A 21,529-nucleotide genomic window follows, 5' to 3' on the forward strand; every position below is an offset into this window, starting at 1 on the left:
GAGAAGATGAGAAGATGAGATGATGAAAAGATAAGAAGATGAGAACATGAGAACATGAGAAGATGAGAAGATGAGAAGATGAGAAGATGAGAAGATGAGAAGATGAGAAGATGAGAAGATGAGAAGATGAGAAGATGAGAAGATGAGAAGATGAGAAGATGAGAAGATGAGAAGATGAGAAGATGAGAAGATGAGAAGATGAGAAGATGAGAAGATGAGAAGATGAGAAGATGAGAAGATGAGAAGATGAGAAGATGAGAAGATGAGAAGATGAGAAGATGAAAAGATGAGAAGATGAGAAGATGAGGAGATGAGAAGATGAGAAGATGAGAAGATGAGATGATGAAAAGATGAGAAGATGCGAAGATGAGAAGATGAGAAGATGAGAAGATGAGAAGATGAGATGATGAGAAGAAGAGAAGATGAGAAGATGAGAAGATGAGAAGATGAGAAGATGAGAAGATGAGAAGATGAGAAGATGAGAAGATGAGAAGATGAGTAGATGAGAAGATGAGAAGATGAGAAAATGAGAAGATGAGAAGATGAGAAGATGAGACGATGAGAAAATGAGAAGATGAGAAGATGAGATGATTAGAAGATGAAAAAATGAGAAGATGAGAAGATGAGAAGATGAAACGAAGAGAAGATGAGAAGATGAGACAATGAGAAGATGAGAAGATGAGAAGATGAGAAGATGAGAAGATGAGAAGATGAGAAGATGAGAAGATGAGAAGATGAGAAGATGAGAAGATGAGAAGATGAGAAGATGAGAAGATGAGAAGATGAGAAGATGAGAAGATGAGAAGATGAGAAGATGAGAAGATGAGAAGATGAGAAGATGAGAAGATGAGAAGATGAGAAGATGAGAAGATGAGAAGATGAGAAGATGAAAAGATGAGAAGATTAGAAGATGAGAAGATGAGAAGACGAGAAGAATAGAAGATGAGAAGATGAGAAGATGAAGAGATGAGAAGATGAGAAGATGAGAAGATGAGAAGATGAGAAGATGAGATGATGAGAAAATGAGAAGATGAGAAGATGAGATGATGAGAAAATGAGAATATGAGAAGATGAGAAGATGAGAAGATGTGAAGATGGGAAGATGGGAAGATGAGAAGATGAGAAGATGAGAAGATGAGAAGATGAGAAGATCAGAAGATGAGAAGATGAGATGGTAAATTGATAGGAAGATGAAAAGATAAGATGATGGGGAACGAATAGGTTAGAATATGAGAATTAGAGATGATGAGAAAATGAATAGATAAGAAAAGGATTGATAAAAAGATTTCGTAAATTAAACAACATAAAAAAAATAATAGGCTGTTCGAAACAACATGAATAAAACATGAAAAAAAGAGATAAAATAAGCAAACAATTTAGAACAAGTTAGGCTAAAAGATAATGAGAAAGAGCAAGCAATTTTGAAAAAAAATAGTTTTATGGTTAAATATATTATTTAGATATCAAAAGTATGAGAAAAAAAAATGAGAATATAAAGAACTTATAAAAAAAATCACCGGCCCACTGAAAGAGTATTCTGTGTGCCGTGACTGATATTCGATCTTATGACCTCTGACTTAGGAGAAATGAACGCTATTCTCTAGACCACGGTTGGCGGCAAAATATAATCTTGTTCAATTAAAATAAAAAAAAAAAACAGGAGGAAATAAAAGAAAACTTCTGCAGCTTTTTTCTCCGAAATTAAAATTACTCGTAATCTTCGAGAAAGTTAATGATTGATTGGAAAATCTTCGTTCCGAAAATATTAGTTAAATTTTACGAATTAATTTGATATATTCTACCTACTTTATAACGTTAATCCAAAAATCTCAAAAACTAGAGCTGATTGAAAAAAAAACTAATAGCTTATTTGTTTTCAGCGTCCCCAAATTAGACTTTCAACTTGTCTCAAGTTCTTGGTGCCTCGAAAAGCAGTTAATTTGTGTGTGTTTTTGAGAGTCTTAGAAAATGGTTCTGAACTTTCAAAATTGTGAAATACACGATGAAAAAAACTAAAAAATAATTCAATTAGCGATAAACAAACTAGTATGCTAATATGTCAACTAATGTCAGCCCACTTCTCGATACAATCTGGAAACCATCATTAGCAGGAGCTCAGGAAAACCAACAAAACGGCGCACCATCTTTGGTGGCCAAACATCCGCCGCGCCGTGCCGCTTCCAGTCAGTAAAACAAAGCTATTAATATTGTGTGCAAAGTATCCACCCCACACGCGTGTAACTAGTGAGTGCCTTCAGGAATTATGAGCAAACTTCCGCCTCTGGTCCACCAACTCTCGCATAGTTTACCCTTCCCGAGGCACGGAATTGCGAGCGAGATGAATGAAAGCACTTTTGGCCTGCCCACATACGGCACGGCACGGCACAGGCAATAACGACAGGACGTTGATCGTTTACTTCCGGAAGGGTTTCCAAACAATGGCGGTGCGCGGCGGAAGTTCAACTAAGGCACTTGCAAACTCATCAAGCTTTCATCATACACGTCATTCGAAAGCTGCCGCCGTTATTGTTTGCTTTGGAGGATTGAACCTACGGTTAAAATTTAAGGAACTTGAGGAATGGAGAAGAGAATGAGGAGAAGCCATTCTCGTTACATTAATCATGTTTAATTAAATTTCCTGCTGTTGCTGGTGTAAAACATAACAGTGGAGAAACATAAACGATACATCTTCGTGGTCGGGCTTCGGCGTTTTGCCATATGAGTGACTCTCAATTTGCCAAACGAAAACTTTCTTATCTAAAGTTATTTTTTGGACAAAATTCCTGTACCTTTTGTCTCACAAGATGCTAATGAGTGCTGACACGTGTGATCGTTTGAAAGTAGAAAAGGAGGAAAATGAGTAAAACAACATTATATTTACGCCTAAATGTAGGCTTGTCGTACGATATTGTCACATAATTAGTACTTAATTACTCAATCATTTTGATGACTAAAAGATTCCTAGAATTTTTAAAACCTATTGGAAAAGTTCTCTCAATTTCAATTGAGACTTCAGTCTAGAAAAAATTAAGATCAATTAATGACGGTCGCCATAGAAGTGAGTTTTGGAAAAAAAAAGTTGAGAAAAGTTTGAATCAAACAACGACGTTCACGATTAAAATGGCAAAGATGATAAAAATGACAAAAATGACAAAAATGACAAAAATGACAAAAATGACAAAAATGACAAAAAAGACAAAAATGACAAAAATGACAAAAATGACAAAAATGACAAAAATGACAAAAATGACAAAAATGACAAAAATGACAAAAATGACAAAAATGACAAAAATGACAAAAATGACAAAAATGACAAAAATGACAAAAATGACAAAAATGACAAAAATGACAAAAATGACAAAAATGACAAAAATGACAAAAATGACAAAAATGACAAAAATGACAAAAATGACAAAAATGACAAAAATGACAAAAATGACAAAAATGACAAAAATGACAAAAATGACAAAAATGACAAAAATGACAAAAATGACAAAAATGACAAAAATGACAAAAATGACAAAAATGACAAAAATGACAAAAATGACAAAAATGACAAAAATGACAAAAATGACAAAAATGACAAAAATGACAAAAATGACAAAAATGACAAAAATGACAAAAATGACAAAAATGACAAAAATGACAAAAATGACAAAAATGACAAAAATGACAAAAATGACAAAAATGACAAAAATGACAAAAATGACAAAAATGACAAAAATGACAAAAATGACAAAAATGACAAAAATGACAAAAATGACAAAAATGACAAAAATGACAAAAATGACAAAAATGACAAAAATGACAAAAATGACAAAAATGACAAAAATGACAAAAATGACAAAAATGACAAAAATGACAAAAATGACAAAAATGACAAAAATGACAAAAATGACAAAAATGACAAAAATGACAAAAATGACAAAAATGACAAAAATGACAAAAATGACAAAAATGACAAAAATGACAAAAATGACAAAAATGACAAAAATGACAAAAATGACAAAAATGACAAAAATGACAAAAATGACAAAAATGACAAAAATGACAAAAATGACAAAAATGACAAAAATGACAAAAATGACAAAAATGACAAAAATGACAAAAATGACAAAAATGACAAAAATGACAAAAATGACAAAAATGACAAAAATGACAAAAATGACAAAAATGACAAAAATGACAAAAATGACAAAAATGACAAAAATGACAAAAATGACAAAAATGACAAAAATGACAAAAATGACAAAAATGACAAAAATGACAAAAATGACAAAAATGACAAAAATGACAAAAATGACAAAAATGACAAAAATGACAAAAATGACAAAAATGACAAAAATGACAAAAATGACAAAAATGACAAAAATGACAAAAATGACAAAAATGACAAAAATGACAAAAATGACAAAAATGACAAAAATGACAAAAATGACAAAAATGACAAAAATGACAAAAATGACAAAAATGACAAAAATGACAAAAATGACAAAAATGACAAAAATGACAAAAATGACAAAAATGACAAAAATGACAAAAATGACAAAAATGACAAAAATGACAAAAATGACAAAAATGACAAAAATGACAAAAATGACAAAAATGACAAAAATGACAAAAATGACAAAAATGACAAAAATGACAAAAATGACAAAAATGACAAAAATGACAAAAATGACAAAAATGACAAAAATGACAAAAATGACAAAAATGACAAAAATGACAAAAATGACAAAAATGACAAAAATGACAAAAATGACAAAAATGACAAAAATGACAAAAATGACAAAAATGACAAAAATGACAAAAATGACAAAAATGACAAAAATGACAAAAATGACAAAAATGACAAAAATGACAAAAATGACAAAAATGACAAAAATGACAAAAATGACAAAAATGACAAAAATGACAAAAATGACAAAAATGACAAAAATGACAAAAATGACAAAAATGACAAAAATGACAAAAATGACAAAAATGACAAAAATGACAAAAATGACAAAAATGACAAAAATGACAAAAATGACAAAAATGACAAAAATGACAAAAATGACAAAAATGACAAAAATGACAAAAATGACAAAAATGACAAAAATGACAAAAATGACAAAAATGACAAAAATGACAAAAATGACAAAAATGACAAAAATGACAAAAATGACAAAAATGACAAAAATGACAAAAATGACAAAAATGACAAAAATGACAAAAATGACAAAAATGACAAAAATGACAAAAATGACAAAAATGACAAAAATGACAAAAATGACAAAAATGACAAAAATGACAAAAATGACAAAAATGACAAAAATGACAAAAATGACAAAAATGACAAAAATGACAAAAATGACAAAAATGACAAAAATGACAAAAATGACAAAAATGACAAAAATGACAAAAATGACAAAAATGACAAAAATGACAAAAATGACAAAAATGACAAAAATGACAAAAATGACAAAAATGACAAAAATGACAAAAATGACAAAAATGACAAAAATGACAAAAATGACAAAAATGACAAAAATGACAAAAATGACAAAAATGACAAAAATGACAAAAATGACAAAAATGACAAAAATGACAAAAATGACAAAAATGACAAAAATGACAAAAATGACAAAAATGACAAAAATGACAAAAATGACAAAAATGACAAAAATGACAAAAATGACAAAAATGACAAAAATGACAAAAATGACAAAAATGACAAAAATGACAAAAATGACAAAAATGACAAAAATGACAAAAATGACAAAAATGACAAAAATGACAAAAATGACAAAAACGACAAAAATGACAAAAATGAGAAAAATGACAAAATTCAAAATTCAAAATTTAAAGTTCAAAGCTCAAAATTACAAAATTCAAAATTCAAAATTCAAAATTCAAAATTCAAAATTCAAAATTCAAAATTCAAAATTCAAAATTTAAAATTCAAAATTCAAAATTCAAAATTCAAAATTCAAAATTCAAAATTTAAAGTTCAAAGCTCAAAATTCCAAAATTCAAAATTCAAAATTCAAAATTCAAAATTCAAAATTCAAAATTCAAAATTCAAAATTTAAAATTCAAAATTCAAAATTCAAAATTCAAGATTCAAAATTCAAAATTCAAAATTCAAAATTCAAAATTTCAAATACTAAATTCAAAATTCAAAATTCAAAATTCAAAATTCAAAATTCAAAATTCAAAATTCAAAATTCAAAATTCAAAATTCAAAATTCAAAATTCAAAATTCAAAATTCAAAATTCAAAATTCAAAATTCAAAATTCAAAATTTTAAATTCTAAATTCTAAATTCTTGATTCTTAATTCTAAATTCTGAATTCTAAATTCTTAATTCAAAATTCTAAACTAAATTCAAAATTCTAATTTCCCAATTCTAAATTCTGAGTTCTGAATTCTAAATTCTTTATTCTAAATTCCTAATTCTAAATTCTAAATTCTAAATTCTTAATTCTTAATTCTTAATTCTTAATTCTTAATTCTAAATTCTAAATTCTAAATTCTAAATTCTAAATTCTTAATTCTAAATTCTTAATTCTAAATTCTAAATTCTAAATTCTAAATTCTAAATTCTAAATTCTAAATTCTAAATTCTAAATTCTTAATTCTTAATTCTAAATTCTAAATTCTAAATTCTAAATTCTAAATTCTAAATTCTAAATTCTAAATTCTAAATTCTAAATTCTAAATTCTAAATTCTAAATTCTAAATTCTAAATTCTAAATTCTAAATTCTAAATTCTAAATTCTAAATTCTAAATTCTAAATTCTAAATTCTAAATTCTAAATTCTAAATTCTAAATTCTTAATTCTGAATTCTAAATTCTTAATTCTAACTTCTCAATTTTTTATTCTAAATTGTTAATTCTAAATTCTGAATTCTATATTCCAAATTCGAAATTTTCAACTCTTAATTCTAAATTCTAAATGCTAAATTCTTAATTCTTTATGCTTTATTTTATGTTCTTGATATTAAATTCTTGTTTCTTAATGATTTATTCTTAATTCTTTGTTCTTAATTCTTAATTATGAAGAATTTTATTTTTCAATTTCCTGATTCTAAATTCTGAACTCCTCATTATAAATTTCTAATTCCTTATTCTCAATTCTGAAATTTTATTGTAAATTTTTAATTCATATTTCTCATTTCTTTGTTCTTGGTTTTAATTTCAAAGTTCTCAATTTGAATTTTTAATTCTCAATTTTAAATTCTTAATCCTTTATCTTTAATTTTCTTGAATCCCGGCAAAAATCACGCCGCCCCTGCCCTGGTTCGAGAAGCTTTGTAAAGCTGGCCAATTCTTGCCGATGTTCACAGTTGATTTTATCCCTCTAGAAGGAAGCTTTTATTGAGCAGTTTCGGAAGCTGTCAAGAGATGTCACTTTCACTGGCAGAAAATATACTGTGTCATGGATGTATATGGGGTACTCTTATATTACGAAAAATTTGGGGATTTAAGTTTTATTGAACATTTTTCAAAGTTGTTAAAATATCAGTTTTGAATACGATTTCAAATGAACCGAAATATTTTTAAAACTTTTAGGAGGGTTTCGTTATTTATTGATTCTCCCTCAAAATGCAACTGCATTCAATCTATGCACTTTGTTTACAGTCGAGGGATGTGTTAGTATTAGTGCAATCCTCCGTAACAACACAGCTGTCAAAATCGACGACTGCTTTTTGTTGTGCTTCGAACTGCTGCAGTTTACGGGTGGAAGTTCCCTGGCGTGTGGGGAGTTTGTGCTGAAACAAAAAGAAGGAAAAAAGTGACACCAGTTCTAGGTACAGGCCAAATTAGTGCATTCATTACATTTGATACTACAAGTGGCCGTTGTTCCGCGAGTGTTTAAGGATTGTTTTTGCCAGAAGACGGCAAACCGGAAATGGTAGGCGACTTCGAGTCTAATTAGTGAAACCTGCCACTGGTAGTTCATCAAGTACAAATCGAAACTAAAGGTCGTGAAAACATCTGTGTTCTGTGTATACGAATTGGATCAATTATTTACGAGTGTTTCAAGGTAAGTTATCAGCCAAGCTGTATTGAGAAATTTATTTTGGATTTTTTGTTAAATACTCGACTCACCAGCCTTACCAAAAAAAAAACTCCGGTAAGGAACATTCCGGAACAATTATTGTTATGGTCAGTCGAGTCAGTACTGACAGGGGTACTAGTAGAAGAGCCAAAGCCAAACCGGTTTTTTTGTCCGCCCGTCCGTTGTCCCAGTCAATGAACTAAATTCCCATAAAACAAAAGTAAAACGAGTGAACTGGAGCCAATTTCTGTGTGCTTATTGCAGTTTGTCGGTTCCTCGGAGCCAAGCCAGAGAAGCTCATCGTCGTTGAAAGCCTCTCGACGACAACAGTTTAAGTTCGGGAAATAAAACGGCCCAAAAACTCGCGGTTTTTCGTTTATGAAATTATCATTATCAACCGAAGCTTTCTTATCAAGATCGACCGAGGACAAAAATCAACACAAAAATCTGTATCAATAATCGTATCCTTTTCCTTTTTTTCGGGCGACCTCTGACCCCGGCCGAACACGGCAGTTAATAAATTCCGACTTTATTTTCTTTCTTTTCCGGTTTCAAAACGGAAAGAAACAAAATTCGGCGGCGCTATTGAAGGCGAAGAAAAAGCGGTTCAAAGTAAATGAAACCGGAACCATAATCACAACGACGGACCCAGCAAAGCAAAGCAAGAGCAATGGAACCAACGAAAAAAAAAATCCGATCGAACTCAGATAGAGCCCCGATTAACACGCGTTTTGTTTTACTTTGTCGTTTTTTTGTTGTTGTTGGAAATCATGAATGACCTACTTATTCGTCGGACAGACAGATTTCTTACTACCCATGTGCGTTGATGCCAACATGCGTTTTGGGCCGCGTGCCGCCGAAATTGTCGTTCGATGCAGTTCATTTTGGTTAATCGGCATTTTTCGAAAACTTTCAAAGATTAAATAATAATTTAAAAATTTAAATAATTATTTAAATCATTTAAACTTCATTAAATTTAATCTTCTTTTTTTTAGTTTTATTTTACATAAAATCATTCAATATTTTTTAACCTAAAGTCACTATGTTTTTATTTATGCATACATTTTTTTAAGTGTTTCTGAGTGTTAGAATGTTCCGATAATTATAAATACACTATAAAATGAGGTTTTCACATTTCCTGATTTTATCCGGGTTTGCCCAGATATTTAATACAACATTTGGGAACAGTTCGGCCCGGCCCGGGTGCCTGGATTTCGTTAAAAAAAGCCCGAATTTTGTCCGGATTTTTTCACTTTTTTGGGTAATCAAACAAAAAAAAAACAAATAAGGCTATGATCATTTAGAATCCGGGCAGTTACTATTACTTCATTATGAAATCCCTTTTTCATCTTTGCACACTTTTTTCAGTCATATAATGATCTGTTATTTTTACCACAGAAGCAAAACCTTTGCAAAATCATGAAATTTTACACAAATTCACCTGTGAAAACCAATTGGAATCTAGTTCGAACCTTTTCATGAGTGGGCATCTCGAGGAATTTGATCTCTGAAATTCGGTTTTAACAGAAATTTCTTTGTTCATCAGAACACATCTGTCATGTAAAAAATCGGTTTCACAGATTGCGATCTATGAAACTGCTCACCATTAGTTATTTTCTTGGTTTCTACTTGTCAGGAAACACTTTTTGCCAGCCGGAAACGGATTTACTGCATAGTTAAGGGCTCTATTTTCAATTATTCTCAATAACCTTAGTCTGACCTTAAGCAAACTCACGTATGCGCCAACATTACCGATTTGTGTTTTTTGTAGTTGAACGATAGAAGATACCAAACATTATGAAAACAAAATGACGTATGCGCCATTTCTACTCAAAGTAACGTAAGTTTAATAAAAAAAATATGTTTGCAACGCTTTGATTACATCTCAAAGTAACAGAGAGTGTTAGGACCCTAAATCATAATAAAAGACTGGCTTTGTCTTATTCTTTAAATCTACGCATTAAAATTACTAGTAAATTACTAGTGGCAGCTTCAGGACTAATAGAAATGAGGGACAATTATACTTGTAAAATGATTATTAATTTCAAAAGGTGTCAACGTTTTTGCCTATTCACGAGGAGGTTGGGAAGGGCGGAAGGAGGTGGGTTTGGGTCTTAATTAAGTCCTTGTCCTTGTCCTTGCAAGAAATAAACACAATAGGACTTCATCTATCTAACCTGATGATAATATGTGAAAATATTGACAAGCCGGTTGGATTATTAGATTTTGGATTTAAATTCATAAGGTATACGTTAATTATAGAGGAAGAATAATATAATCGATTTATTTCTAATTTATTTCAAAATTGTTAACTAAAATGATATTATCAATATTCAGAATTCTTCAAAGTTATCGTTGACTTCAAGATCTACCCAATACTGTCGTTTGTCTTCCGGCATCAAAGGACAGAGTTTCTTAATAAAATGTTCCTTTCTTGACTTTTCGATACCTCTATCCAAGCTATTGAATTCATTGAAGACTGAATGTTGGCTTTTGTACTTCCTTCAACTGCGATTGAGTAAATAGTTTAACTTTCCGAAATTCTCCTCCAAAACATGTCTTGTAACTGAAATCGAAACATCCTCCCGTGAATCGGACCTGTTTCACGTCGCACAGTTTCGGGCGAGGTTTCCGTTTGCTCAGAACAGATTGTTTCATCTGAATGCTGGGTTGAAAGAAGTCGCTGCAGCTCATTACGGTTAAAAATGGTTCCATTTCAACATTAGACTGCTTTACACACTCAACAAAGTCCGAGAACGTGTAGTGATCTCCTGACTGATATTTCTTCATGCTTCGCTCGACCGCCGCCGCATGGAATGCATCAAATATTTGAAGATGACCTTATCAGTTTTGATGAGCGGTGAGTTTACTAACAATATTATATGAATCATCAAATTCCAGTTTTTGTTTTGGCTAGAGCAATTCTCTAGCCAATATAAAACTCGACTTGAAGAAGCAATCGACATCAGTTGTTTCGTGAAAACACTCGCCAAATCCATTGCTTTCCTGCCGCTTATGGTTTCATTCTACAGAACAGCTTGGACTGCTCCGTTCTTTACCCCTCCAAGAGGCGTGAAAGTCTCATTAAGAGCAACGATTCGCTTGGAAAATGTTACGTCCTTGAAGCGTTCCATTCGAGGAAGTTGGATAACCTATTGAAGGATACACTTCGTTAGTTCAGGCACCTGTTCTATTACCGGATTATCCTCAGGCTCGTTCTCGCTCATGCTACCGTACTCAGCTATAAACTTCTTTTTTTTTTGTTCAGAACAGCTCCACGAGCCAAGAATATTTGACTGATTGTGAAAGAAAATATCTGGAAATGGTTTGTCGCATGCTACGATGGATGTACGTCATTTGGTCTTCGAAACAGTGAAAAATAATAGCTGTTTCCACAACAAAATGACGTTGGTAACATAACTTCCATTAATAAACCTTTTTCCACAAATTATGTATTTGGCTATTTTTTTGTCACCGTTTGAACTCATAGTGTACAGATTTGATTATTGAAATTTGCTCGGAGGCTCAATAAATAAACGTTTTTGCAAAAAGCTCCGTACTGAAAATTTTACACGCTGGCGCATACGTCAGATTGCCAGATTACGGCAGCACATTATATAATTCATTCAATCTAAACTCAATTTATATTATTTTGTTGCTAGGCATCAAGTTTGTCGAAAAAAATCTGTATCCGTGGATCAACCCAAATTTCCTGAGATGGTTTTCTGTTATGTTGTTTTTATGAATTTTTAGGAAAACGGAAAGGCTATGTCAAATAAATTGGGTAATTTTCAAAGCCTACTTGGAAAAACTCATCTGATTATGACATGTTTTGAATGAAAGTCATAAATGTAAATTAGAAAAAGACTTAAAAATTTATATGTTATCTCTGGATAAATTCAAAAATTCTGTTACCTGTAACGGGCTTTTTTTTAAATTCTGTGCAATTTGAAATTTCCTGTGATTTCGGAAAGCTTGCTATGCAGGGTTATTCTAGGATACGAATTGTATGGAAAAGTCATAAGCAACTTTTAAAACTAATCTACTCAAAAATGGATGAACTTTTTTCTGTATGCATGCAAGCAAAAGTTTGTTTACATGCTTTAAAATTGTTGTGCAATCAGTTTGTTCGAATTAGTTTTTTCATCTTCGCTAAGGTTCGTATTGATCTTGAAAATAGAAAGAAAATTCTGCACATTTGGTGCACTGTAAAAGGGCCTTACCTACATCCAAATAGCAAAACGGTTCAAAGTTTACCATTCGAGCATATCATCGACAAATATGGCAACGAGTCGTCCTTGAAGGATCCGGAAGAAAATCTGGTCCCAGTCAGCCCCAGTTGGATGTTCATCGGTATCAACGCGTGATCTAACTATAAAGTTCTAAACCAGCATTAAGATGATTCAGAGAATCAAGGAACTCCTTGAAGATGTACAAGAAGCGGACGGTACCTAGAATTCAATAGAGCAACAATCTCGAGCAAAAACATGGGCACGGAAACTTTACGATCGGATTCTGTTCAACATCTTAATGGACGACTAATCCTACGCCAATCAGGATTCAGGAATGTTTCCCTGGTCACAATTCTACAGGAAGTGGATGGTTTCGACTGAACGATTGCAATGGAAAAATTTGGGCAGAAGATTCTAGTATGGCAAGCTATTTGTACCCGTGGTCTTTGGTCAAGTATTTTTTTTCGCAAAAGATTCAATAAATGCTCAAGTTTACAAAGATGAATGCTTGAAAAAAAGATTGCTGCCCCTTTATAACAAGCATCAGTATCCCCTTCTCTTCTGGCCGGATTTGGCATCTGAACATTACGCCAAGCCTGTACTGCAGTGGCTTTCATACAATAACATCCAATTCGTCGAGAAAAACAGCAATCCACCAAATTGTCCAGATCTCCGACCGATTGAACGATACTGAGTGATTGTGAAGAGGATCTTTAGGAAGCAGAGGACAGTTTCTCAAAGCATGGAAGAATTCGAGAAAAAATGGAAACCAGTATCCAGGAAATGCACAAATGCTACTGTGCTGAACCTGATGGAAGGCATTCAATCAAAAGTCCGATCATTCTTTAGAACATAATTTTTTGACTTATGTTAACCATGATATTGTTTCTACATAATCGTACTGATCTTCAATAAGCAGAATATTGTCTTGGAATCATGTAAATCATATTTCCAATTGAGGTCTTGCAAATAGTTTCTCAAAAATAAATATTTGTCCCTTAGACTTAGGCTCTTCAAATGTACACAAAGTCTTACAAAATATTAGCACAGCTACATGTGACCTCGGATGAAGTATGATCAAAATTTCCAATTTCCCTACACATTTCTGCTCTAGAGATCTTCCAAAACCACATAAGGCCAACGTTCTAGTTCACGAGACTTTATAACCTCGGAATGAGAAAAGGTCCTGGATCATTGGTGAAAGAGCTCCAGATCGATTTCAACCGCGCACACATGAGTCCCTGGACTTTGGCATCGGTTCGCCAAAAGCCAGCCATCCAATTTTAAGGTTAAACCAAGATAAGCTCGGAATGAGAGAAATTGTTTTTTTTTTTCATAAAAAAAAACAATCGAGAAAAGAAGATCTCCAGACACACATAATCGCCACACCAGAAGCACCGACTCGTAAAATCAATCACATTTACAGTTTACCGAGACCAAAACCACCAATAACAGCTTTTATGTGATCGAAATCCAAGCAAATGATCGATACGCAAATCGACAAATCGTGCGCCATCTTCGCGGTTACGGCCTTTAGTGGTTTCTGCGATTTGGTTGGGTCCGGGTGTGATTTACCTGGGTCGTAATTTTGCGGGCCCATTGCTTGGTGTGGATTCATTGGCGAAAGCCAACAAACCTGGTGCTGGTGCGATTATTTTAAAGGTGCAATTTATAGTCTCTTTCTGTTCGTTTCTTCTACTCCCAGAGTGGTTGTTGAAGAGCTCGAGTTCTTCTACACCTTATGGCTTTTGCAAATAGGAATTGATACACTCCGGTTCTCGTTGGCGAGCCGAATCAAATTATCACGTCATTAGCAATTCCGTAATGCATTAACGTGATTCTGGATTCTATGGGACCCTCCTGTATGTGAGGTCGTGTGTTTTGGACTAGTTTGAATTGGGAACTTCAGAGATTTTGTTTTTTTTATTCATACGGGTTTGCGCCGAAGATCTTCATATTTTTAAAAAAATTTAATATTTGGTTAATTTTAGCGACGTAAAACTAGAACGTTGGCCTTAATGTGGTTTTGGAAGTTCTCTAGAGCAAAACTGTGCAGGGAAATTTGAAATTTTGCTCATACTTTATTCCTGATAACACGATTAATACGACTACATTTTGTAAGACTTTGTGTACACTTGAAGCCTGAGCCCAAGTTACAAATTTCATTTTTGAGAATCTATTAGCAATACCTTAATTGGAAATGAGCAGATTGCATGAAGTGAGTCAATATGATTTTCATGATTCCAAGACAATATTCTGCTATGTTCAATTATTTTCCCATTATCCGAGGCCAGTTCTTATGATGAAAATAACCATCCTAGAATTATCATGCTTAGCAAGCTAGCCGATATCACAGAAAATTTCGAATTGAACAGAATTTAATAAAAAATCGTTGCAGCGTCTCTGTTACAGATACCGTAAAACGGGGTAACATTGATCACCGGGGTGGCTTTGATCAACATAAAATTTTGACACATAATCATCGATAACTAAGTCTTAAATTAAAATATCTTAAAACTTTTTTCTACGTTTTAAAACCTACATGTTGAGTTTCAAATTGGGTAAAACGTGGTTTGTTTTTGAAAAATTAAAACGTTGGTAGAAATGTTATTTCAAAATCTTGAAATATCTTTATTTTTTTCGAAGGCTCGCAAACAAACACCCTTCCTGATGAAATCAAAACGTTTAAAAGCAGTTGGTTGATTTATGTGACAGTTCAACTTATTTCCTTAGTAAATTTTTAGTTTAGGTATAGTTTTTTAGGTATAGTTCCCCGCATTTCCCGCTTTTCTCATTCGGGAAAAGCGGGATATGCGGGAAAAAGACGGGATTTGAAATCCAACGGGAAAAAAGCGGGAAAAAGCCGGGAATTCTTTCGAAAAGTCGGGAATTTTTGGCTTTGTGAAAATCTGTTGAAAGTTGGTCGAAATAGTACGAAAAAAGTAGAAATGGAATGACAGTTGATCACCAGTCTCTTTCCAACTGACTTCGATGAATTCTACTAGGTCGAAACGGATCTTCCTGCCGAGTTGGATCGGTTTCAACTTGCTTCATTGAATAACGGGAATAATTGTAACGAAATCGTCAATGCAGTATGCTCGCAATTCTCTTTCGAGGTATGTCGAGTCCTTAAAAGCAAAAAATAAAGTAGAATCTAATAGGAACTATTGCAAAACAGAAGCCAGGGGCCGAAAATATGGCAAATGAACTGGAGGCGAAAAAATTAAAGGTGTTATCTGACGCTCAGAGAGAGGCAAGCTTAATGGACGAAAAATTTAAAATACTTGAAAATATCTGAGAAACAAACACAGCGAAAAAAAGATTATCACACAATACTTTAATTAATATAAGTTCCACTGAGGTATCTAAGTATGGACGGTTTTTCGTATAGTTTAAATTGAAAAAAACATTGAAAATCAGCAGTGGTTCAATTTTGATAAAATTACGTTCAATTTGATGCAAAGCATGTTGTTGACAAACGCTGAAGAGATGAGCCTGATAGACGCAAAGCACGAAAAGTTAAGGTACTATTAGTAAAGTATCTTTCAGTAATTTGAGTAATTTGTGTTCCAACACACGCATATAGACTTATTCCAGAACAAACAAGTACTTTACAGAACTTTTTATGGCCCGAATGCTAAATGTAGCTAAATTGTATTGGATGAAGGAAAGAAAATTTATAAAAATGTGTAAACATCAAGTCTGTATAAAGCCATCCCCATTTACTCCAGGTAGGGTTTGAAGACAAAATTTAAGTTTTTTGTAAATAAACTCTTTTTTCTTAATTTTTAATCGTCGTTTCTTTTCCTAACTGGTTGTTTCAAATGTAAGGAATGTTTCAATTTAGAGTTTTTCGTCAAGAGCCAGCTAGTTTACGAGAAATTTGCCATTGAAAAAAAATGCACCACAACTCGACATCATAGTTAAAAATAGAAAATTAACAAAAAGCCGCTGTAAACATCCGCAGTTTTTGTAAAGATTGCAAGTAAATTTAACATTCAGAGTTTCAAAAAATACTGCACAGTATTTTTTTAACATCCATCGTCCCCACTTACCCCACGTCCAAACCTTCCCCGGTGCACTTTATCCTTTTTCTTTTATGAAGAATCATATTTGTTCAACATTTTCGACTCGAGTGACGTAGTTTTAAAAATTAAAAAAAACCCTGGGGATCAATCTAATGATTAATTTCAGTTTATTTGGTAAAAATAACCGAAAAAAATCATTGGAAGATCATTTACCACTGAAAGAAGAAATATTCCAAAAAATATTCGGAATTTTGCTTGGTTTTCTGTTTTACAAAATCGGGAATTTCGTGAGACCATGCGGGAAAAAGACGGGAAAAATGCGGGAAATCAAAAATCGATTTTGAGTGGCCACCCTGTTTTTGTTGTATTTTGAGGTTATTTTTTATATTTAAAATATAGTGTCGTTTTCTAAGAGTAAGCCAGTCTAGAACAAAAGGCTGGAAACCCTATCAAATGGTAAAGTTTGAAGAAAAAAATCAAAGCGGAATAGTGCGAGGGCCTAGAGAATTGAATGAAGGTAAAATTTTATTTTTTTATGTATTTTTTTAAGCTAGGTACATGTTAATAAATTTAGCCCCTTAATTCATGCAGCATCATGGTCCATCTTTCGATTATAATTGTTTTTCGCCCCTTACACACGAACTGCCTTAGTTTATCAATTAATAGCATTTGTTATTATTATGAAGGTGTTTTATATCCTTTATGATCAAGAAAACTCGTTAAAACCGTCAAAATAGAGACTTATCAATGCTATCCCAAAGCATCAAATTCTAAACAAAGACGAAATTGATTTTAAAATCAAATTTAAAGAAGTCTAATAAATTTCTGCAACCATGTTTTACGTTTATAGGAGTCCAGTACTGGTTTTAAAAATACGAAACATGCCACATTCCTCTTAAAAGGAAAAATAATCGAGAAATATTGAAACAAGTGATCAATCATACCCCGTTTTACGGTAACAGATTTTTTAAATTTGTTTACAGATAACACAGAAATTTTCAATTAGCACATATTTTCAAAATTATAAATTTTTAAGTCATCTTCAACTTCAATCATTATAATAATATATAGTAATAAAGTGATTTTTCTCTTAGTATACTTTAAAAATTAACCAATTTATTTGACGTAACCTTTCCGTTTTCCATAAAATTCATTGAAACAACTTCACAGCAAACCATCTCGGGAAATAAGGGTTCGTCCAACCACGGAATTACGTTCATTTATAAAAAAAAATTTATTCGACAAACTTGATGCCTAAGTAGCAACCAAGAAATATAAATTGAGTTTTGAAAACCATTTTGGAATGTTCCACGGTGAGTAATTTTTTTAACTTTAACGATTTCAAACTAGGCTTCCAAAACAGAATAAATTAAATTGCATTGAAATGCGTATAATAAGTTTTTAAACTTTAATATATTTTTTCCCGAAATTTCCATCCCGAAGGGTGATTCATTCCTATGCTTGGTAATTTACAGTATCGCCACATTTGCACCATAAATTGTGCGCTTTTCGCAAATCGCGCGCAATCAATACACCGTCAATAGTTAACTGGGCAATAAGGACACTGCCCCTACTAGCATAACAGTCCCATATGAATTTCATTTTTCATCTAACTTGACAGTTTGGTATTTTGGACATAGGGCTTCAATGTAAAACAATCAACTTGTGGCTGTCCCATATTAAATATACCCGCATGACAGTCCCATATGTGAAATACCACAGATTTCGTTACTTTTCAATGTTTCTTTCGGCGAAATAGTCTTTAATTTATTGCTTTGAATCATTCAAAAAAGATTCAACTCACTTGATGTCGAATTATGCACACTAGTTTTCGAAAGCAGGTCATTAATAAGAATGGAATGTCTTTCTAAGCGAAAAACTATCAAATGCGATCAAAAATCGTAAAAAGACTCAACTTACAATGTGGAATTCACGATATTTTTCCAAAAGTATGTTTCTTTTTCTGATAACTGCATTTAGAAGTTCAAAATGATCAAATTAAAGTCTTAGAGAGTAGCTTGGTAAGCAAAACACATTCTATATGGGACGATTATGCGAGTTGATTTAAAAAAGGTCTCAAATATGCTCGTCCCATAACGAATAAAAATTGTGTTCCCGACTTTTACCAATGGCCTAATCTCGAAAATTTCAGGTCTTACTATTTGTTATGACAACCTACAACATATTCCATCAAACGATTTTCGTTTATGCTGAAAGTTGTGGTCACAATTTAAAAATATATTCCAAAACAGAAAAAGCGGATTTACTCACTTGCTTGTTTTTACATGTGGGACTGGGTCTTGTTCCTACCGGATTCGTAGCGAACACCTGTTTTGCAGGACAGTCGTCCGGCATTCTCGCAACATGTCCTGACCAGCGTATCCGGCCAGCCTTCACCACCTTCTGGATACTTGGTTAGCCGTAGAGTTGTGCGAGCTCGTGGTTCATCCCTCGCCTCCACACTCCATTCTCCAGCACGCCGCCAAAAATGGTTCTTAACACTCGTCGCTCGAATATTCCGAGTGTGCGCAGATCCTCCTCGAGCAATATCCACGTCTCATGCCCGTAGAGGACTACCAGACTAATGAGCGTCGTGTACAGGTTACACTTTGTGCGAGGACTAAGCCGAGATAGACAAAGTCTGCTATGCCGATCATGATCTTGTTATAACTGGACAAGCGAGCTCGGTCGGTCTTGGATCCGCAGGCCATCACATACTTCGTCCTGGACGTATAGATCATCACCGACTCTATAAATGTCGTCGGCAAAGCAGATAAGTGGGCTGGATCTGTTGAAAATCGTTGGACACAGCACACAGCACTGCGTTCCATCCATTGTCTATGATGGATATCTCGTCTATCATTTTCCACAGCCCATCACAGTCGATCGTGTCGTATGTGGCTTTAAAGTCGATGACTAGATGGTGCGTAAGAACTTGGTGTTCACTGCATTTTTGGAGGATTTGTCGTAGTGTGAAGATCTGGTCCGTCGTAGAAGTCGGTCTGATGACTTCCCACGAATCTGTTTGCCTGTGGCGTTAGGCGGCGGAGTAGGATTCGGGATAGCAGTCGCCATTCTTTTAGATGGGGCATATTACCCCCTGCTTCAACTCCTCCGGTAGATGTTCTATTTTCCAGATCCGGATCATCAACCTGTGTAGGCAATCAGCCAACTTGTCCGGGCTCATTTTGATAAGTTCAGCTGCGATGCAATCCTGTTCCGCTGGTGAATGGCATCCTAAACTTCACTCATCGTTGAGAGTAGCTCCTACGCCGTAGCTACGTCTCCTTCATGTTTTCAGCGAAGTGCTGCTTCCACCTTTCTATCACCTTTCGATTTTCTGTCAGAATGCCTCCGTTCTTATCTCGGCACATTTCGGCTTGCGGCACGATGCCTTTGCGGGATGCGTTAATAATTGGAAACTGAAAGTTTCTGATAGTACTTTCGTGTTTCTTGGGAACGAGCTGCTCCAGCTCCTCGAGCTCCTTCTCCTCTAGGCGGCCAGTCGTTCCGCCAAGTTCATTCCACATGCCTTGACATGTCTTGACGGTATCCGAACAGTACTTGGCGTACTTGTGTGGGAGGCGGTGCTGGAAAAATGTACTAAGTACAGCCATTCGCTTGGAGGCGGCGAAATCTATGAGTCTTGAGCCGTTTTCGTTGGTCAGCTTGTGCGCCCTAAACCTTCCAGTCGTCGGTTTGAATTCCTCTTCCTGGCCGACCTGAGCCTTAAAATCCCCTATGACGATCTTGGTATCATGTTTTGGGCAGCGGTCATATTCACGCTCCAGCTGCGGGTAGAATTCGTCTTTGTCGTCACCGGTAATTCCGAGGTGAGGACTGTGCACGTTGATGATGCTGATGTTGAAGAATCGGCCCTTGATTTCCATTCGTGGGTCGATCGGCCACCACCAGATCACACACTTCTTCATTTTCCCCATCACTATAAAAGCTGTTCCAAGCTCATGTGTGTTTCTGCATCTCTGGTAGATGGCATTACAATTTTGAAACGTTCGTATCGAGCCTTTCCAGCATACCTCCTGCAGCGCTACATTGTCAAATAAAATGTAACGTCACATCTAGAAGTTTTATGCATTTTCAAGTCATTCGACGTCAAATATGTTTTTTTTCAATCTCCCCGATTTCCCGATCGAGGACGAAAAATCGAAAATTTGAAGGACCCCTTAATCAAGACCGATTTGGTTTAAATTTTGCTTAGGCCATCACTAATCAACAAAATGTATTTGGGCAGTTTTTTAAATTCAGCATGGCAATTTTTGCTGCCACCCAATGAGTATAGCTTAGTATAGGGTTACCATAACCTTCAACGCCAAAAAGAGTACGTTGAAATCATATTTCAAAATATTTAGGTGAATCGGGAGAAACCTGGAAATTTAAGACCATTCATAGTGACAATTAGTTGCTAGCTATGTGACTTACCTGGCAATTATGACTAATCAAAAAATACTTTTAAAAATTGAAAGTTATCGTCTTTAGTTTTTGTTCATTTTCGTGCACATTTTTAGTGAAAGGTCAAAGGGTCGTTAGATTATTCGAAGAGATAGAGATCTAAACATCACAAATATGAGAAAATGATGCATTTCAAAAAGAGTTCAAATTGCTGTTGTGCTCTTTGCCAATGGTTTGGGCGTTAATTGCATATTCAAAGGCTTATACTTATACTTATACTTATACTTATACTTATACTTATACTTATACTTATACTTATACTTATACTTATACTTATACTTATACTTATACTTATACTTATACTTATACTTATACTTATACTTATACTTATACTTATACTTATACTTATACTTATACTTATACTTATAATTATACTTATACTTATACTTATACTTATACTTATACTTATACTTATACTTATAATTATACTTATACTTATACTTATACTTATGCTTATACTTATACTTATACTTATACTTATACTTATACTTATACTTATACTTATACTTATACTTATACTTATACTTATACTTATACTTATACTTATACTTATGCTTATACTTATACTTATACTTATACTTATACTTATACTTATACTTCTACTTATACTTATACTTATACTTATACTTATACTTATACTTATACTTATACTGATACTTATACTTATACTTATACTTATACTGATAATTTAACGTTCAAATCCTAATTATCTTGACATTGGACAAGCACTCGATAGTTGTCTCCATCAAAG

The 21,529-nt window shown here is 33.5% G+C and overlaps 1 protein-coding gene across 1 annotated transcript in view; it reads left to right on the forward strand.

Moving 5' to 3' along the window:
- Positions 1-7,713: 7,713 nt before the first annotated feature.
- LOC129744696 (protein N-terminal asparagine amidohydrolase) overlaps positions 7,714-21,529 on the forward strand; it is a 135,069-nt gene continuing 121,253 nt past the window's right edge. Inside the window, exon 1 of the mRNA XM_055737347.1 lies at positions 7,714-8,033. The gene's annotated coding sequence lies outside the window, so the exon portion shown is untranslated. The remainder of the gene's footprint in view (positions 8,034-21,529) is intronic.

Source organism: Uranotaenia lowii, chromosome 2 (genome assembly GCF_029784155.1).
Source record: "Uranotaenia lowii strain MFRU-FL chromosome 2, ASM2978415v1, whole genome shotgun sequence".
NCBI lineage: Eukaryota > Metazoa > Arthropoda > Insecta > Diptera > Culicidae > Uranotaenia > Uranotaenia lowii.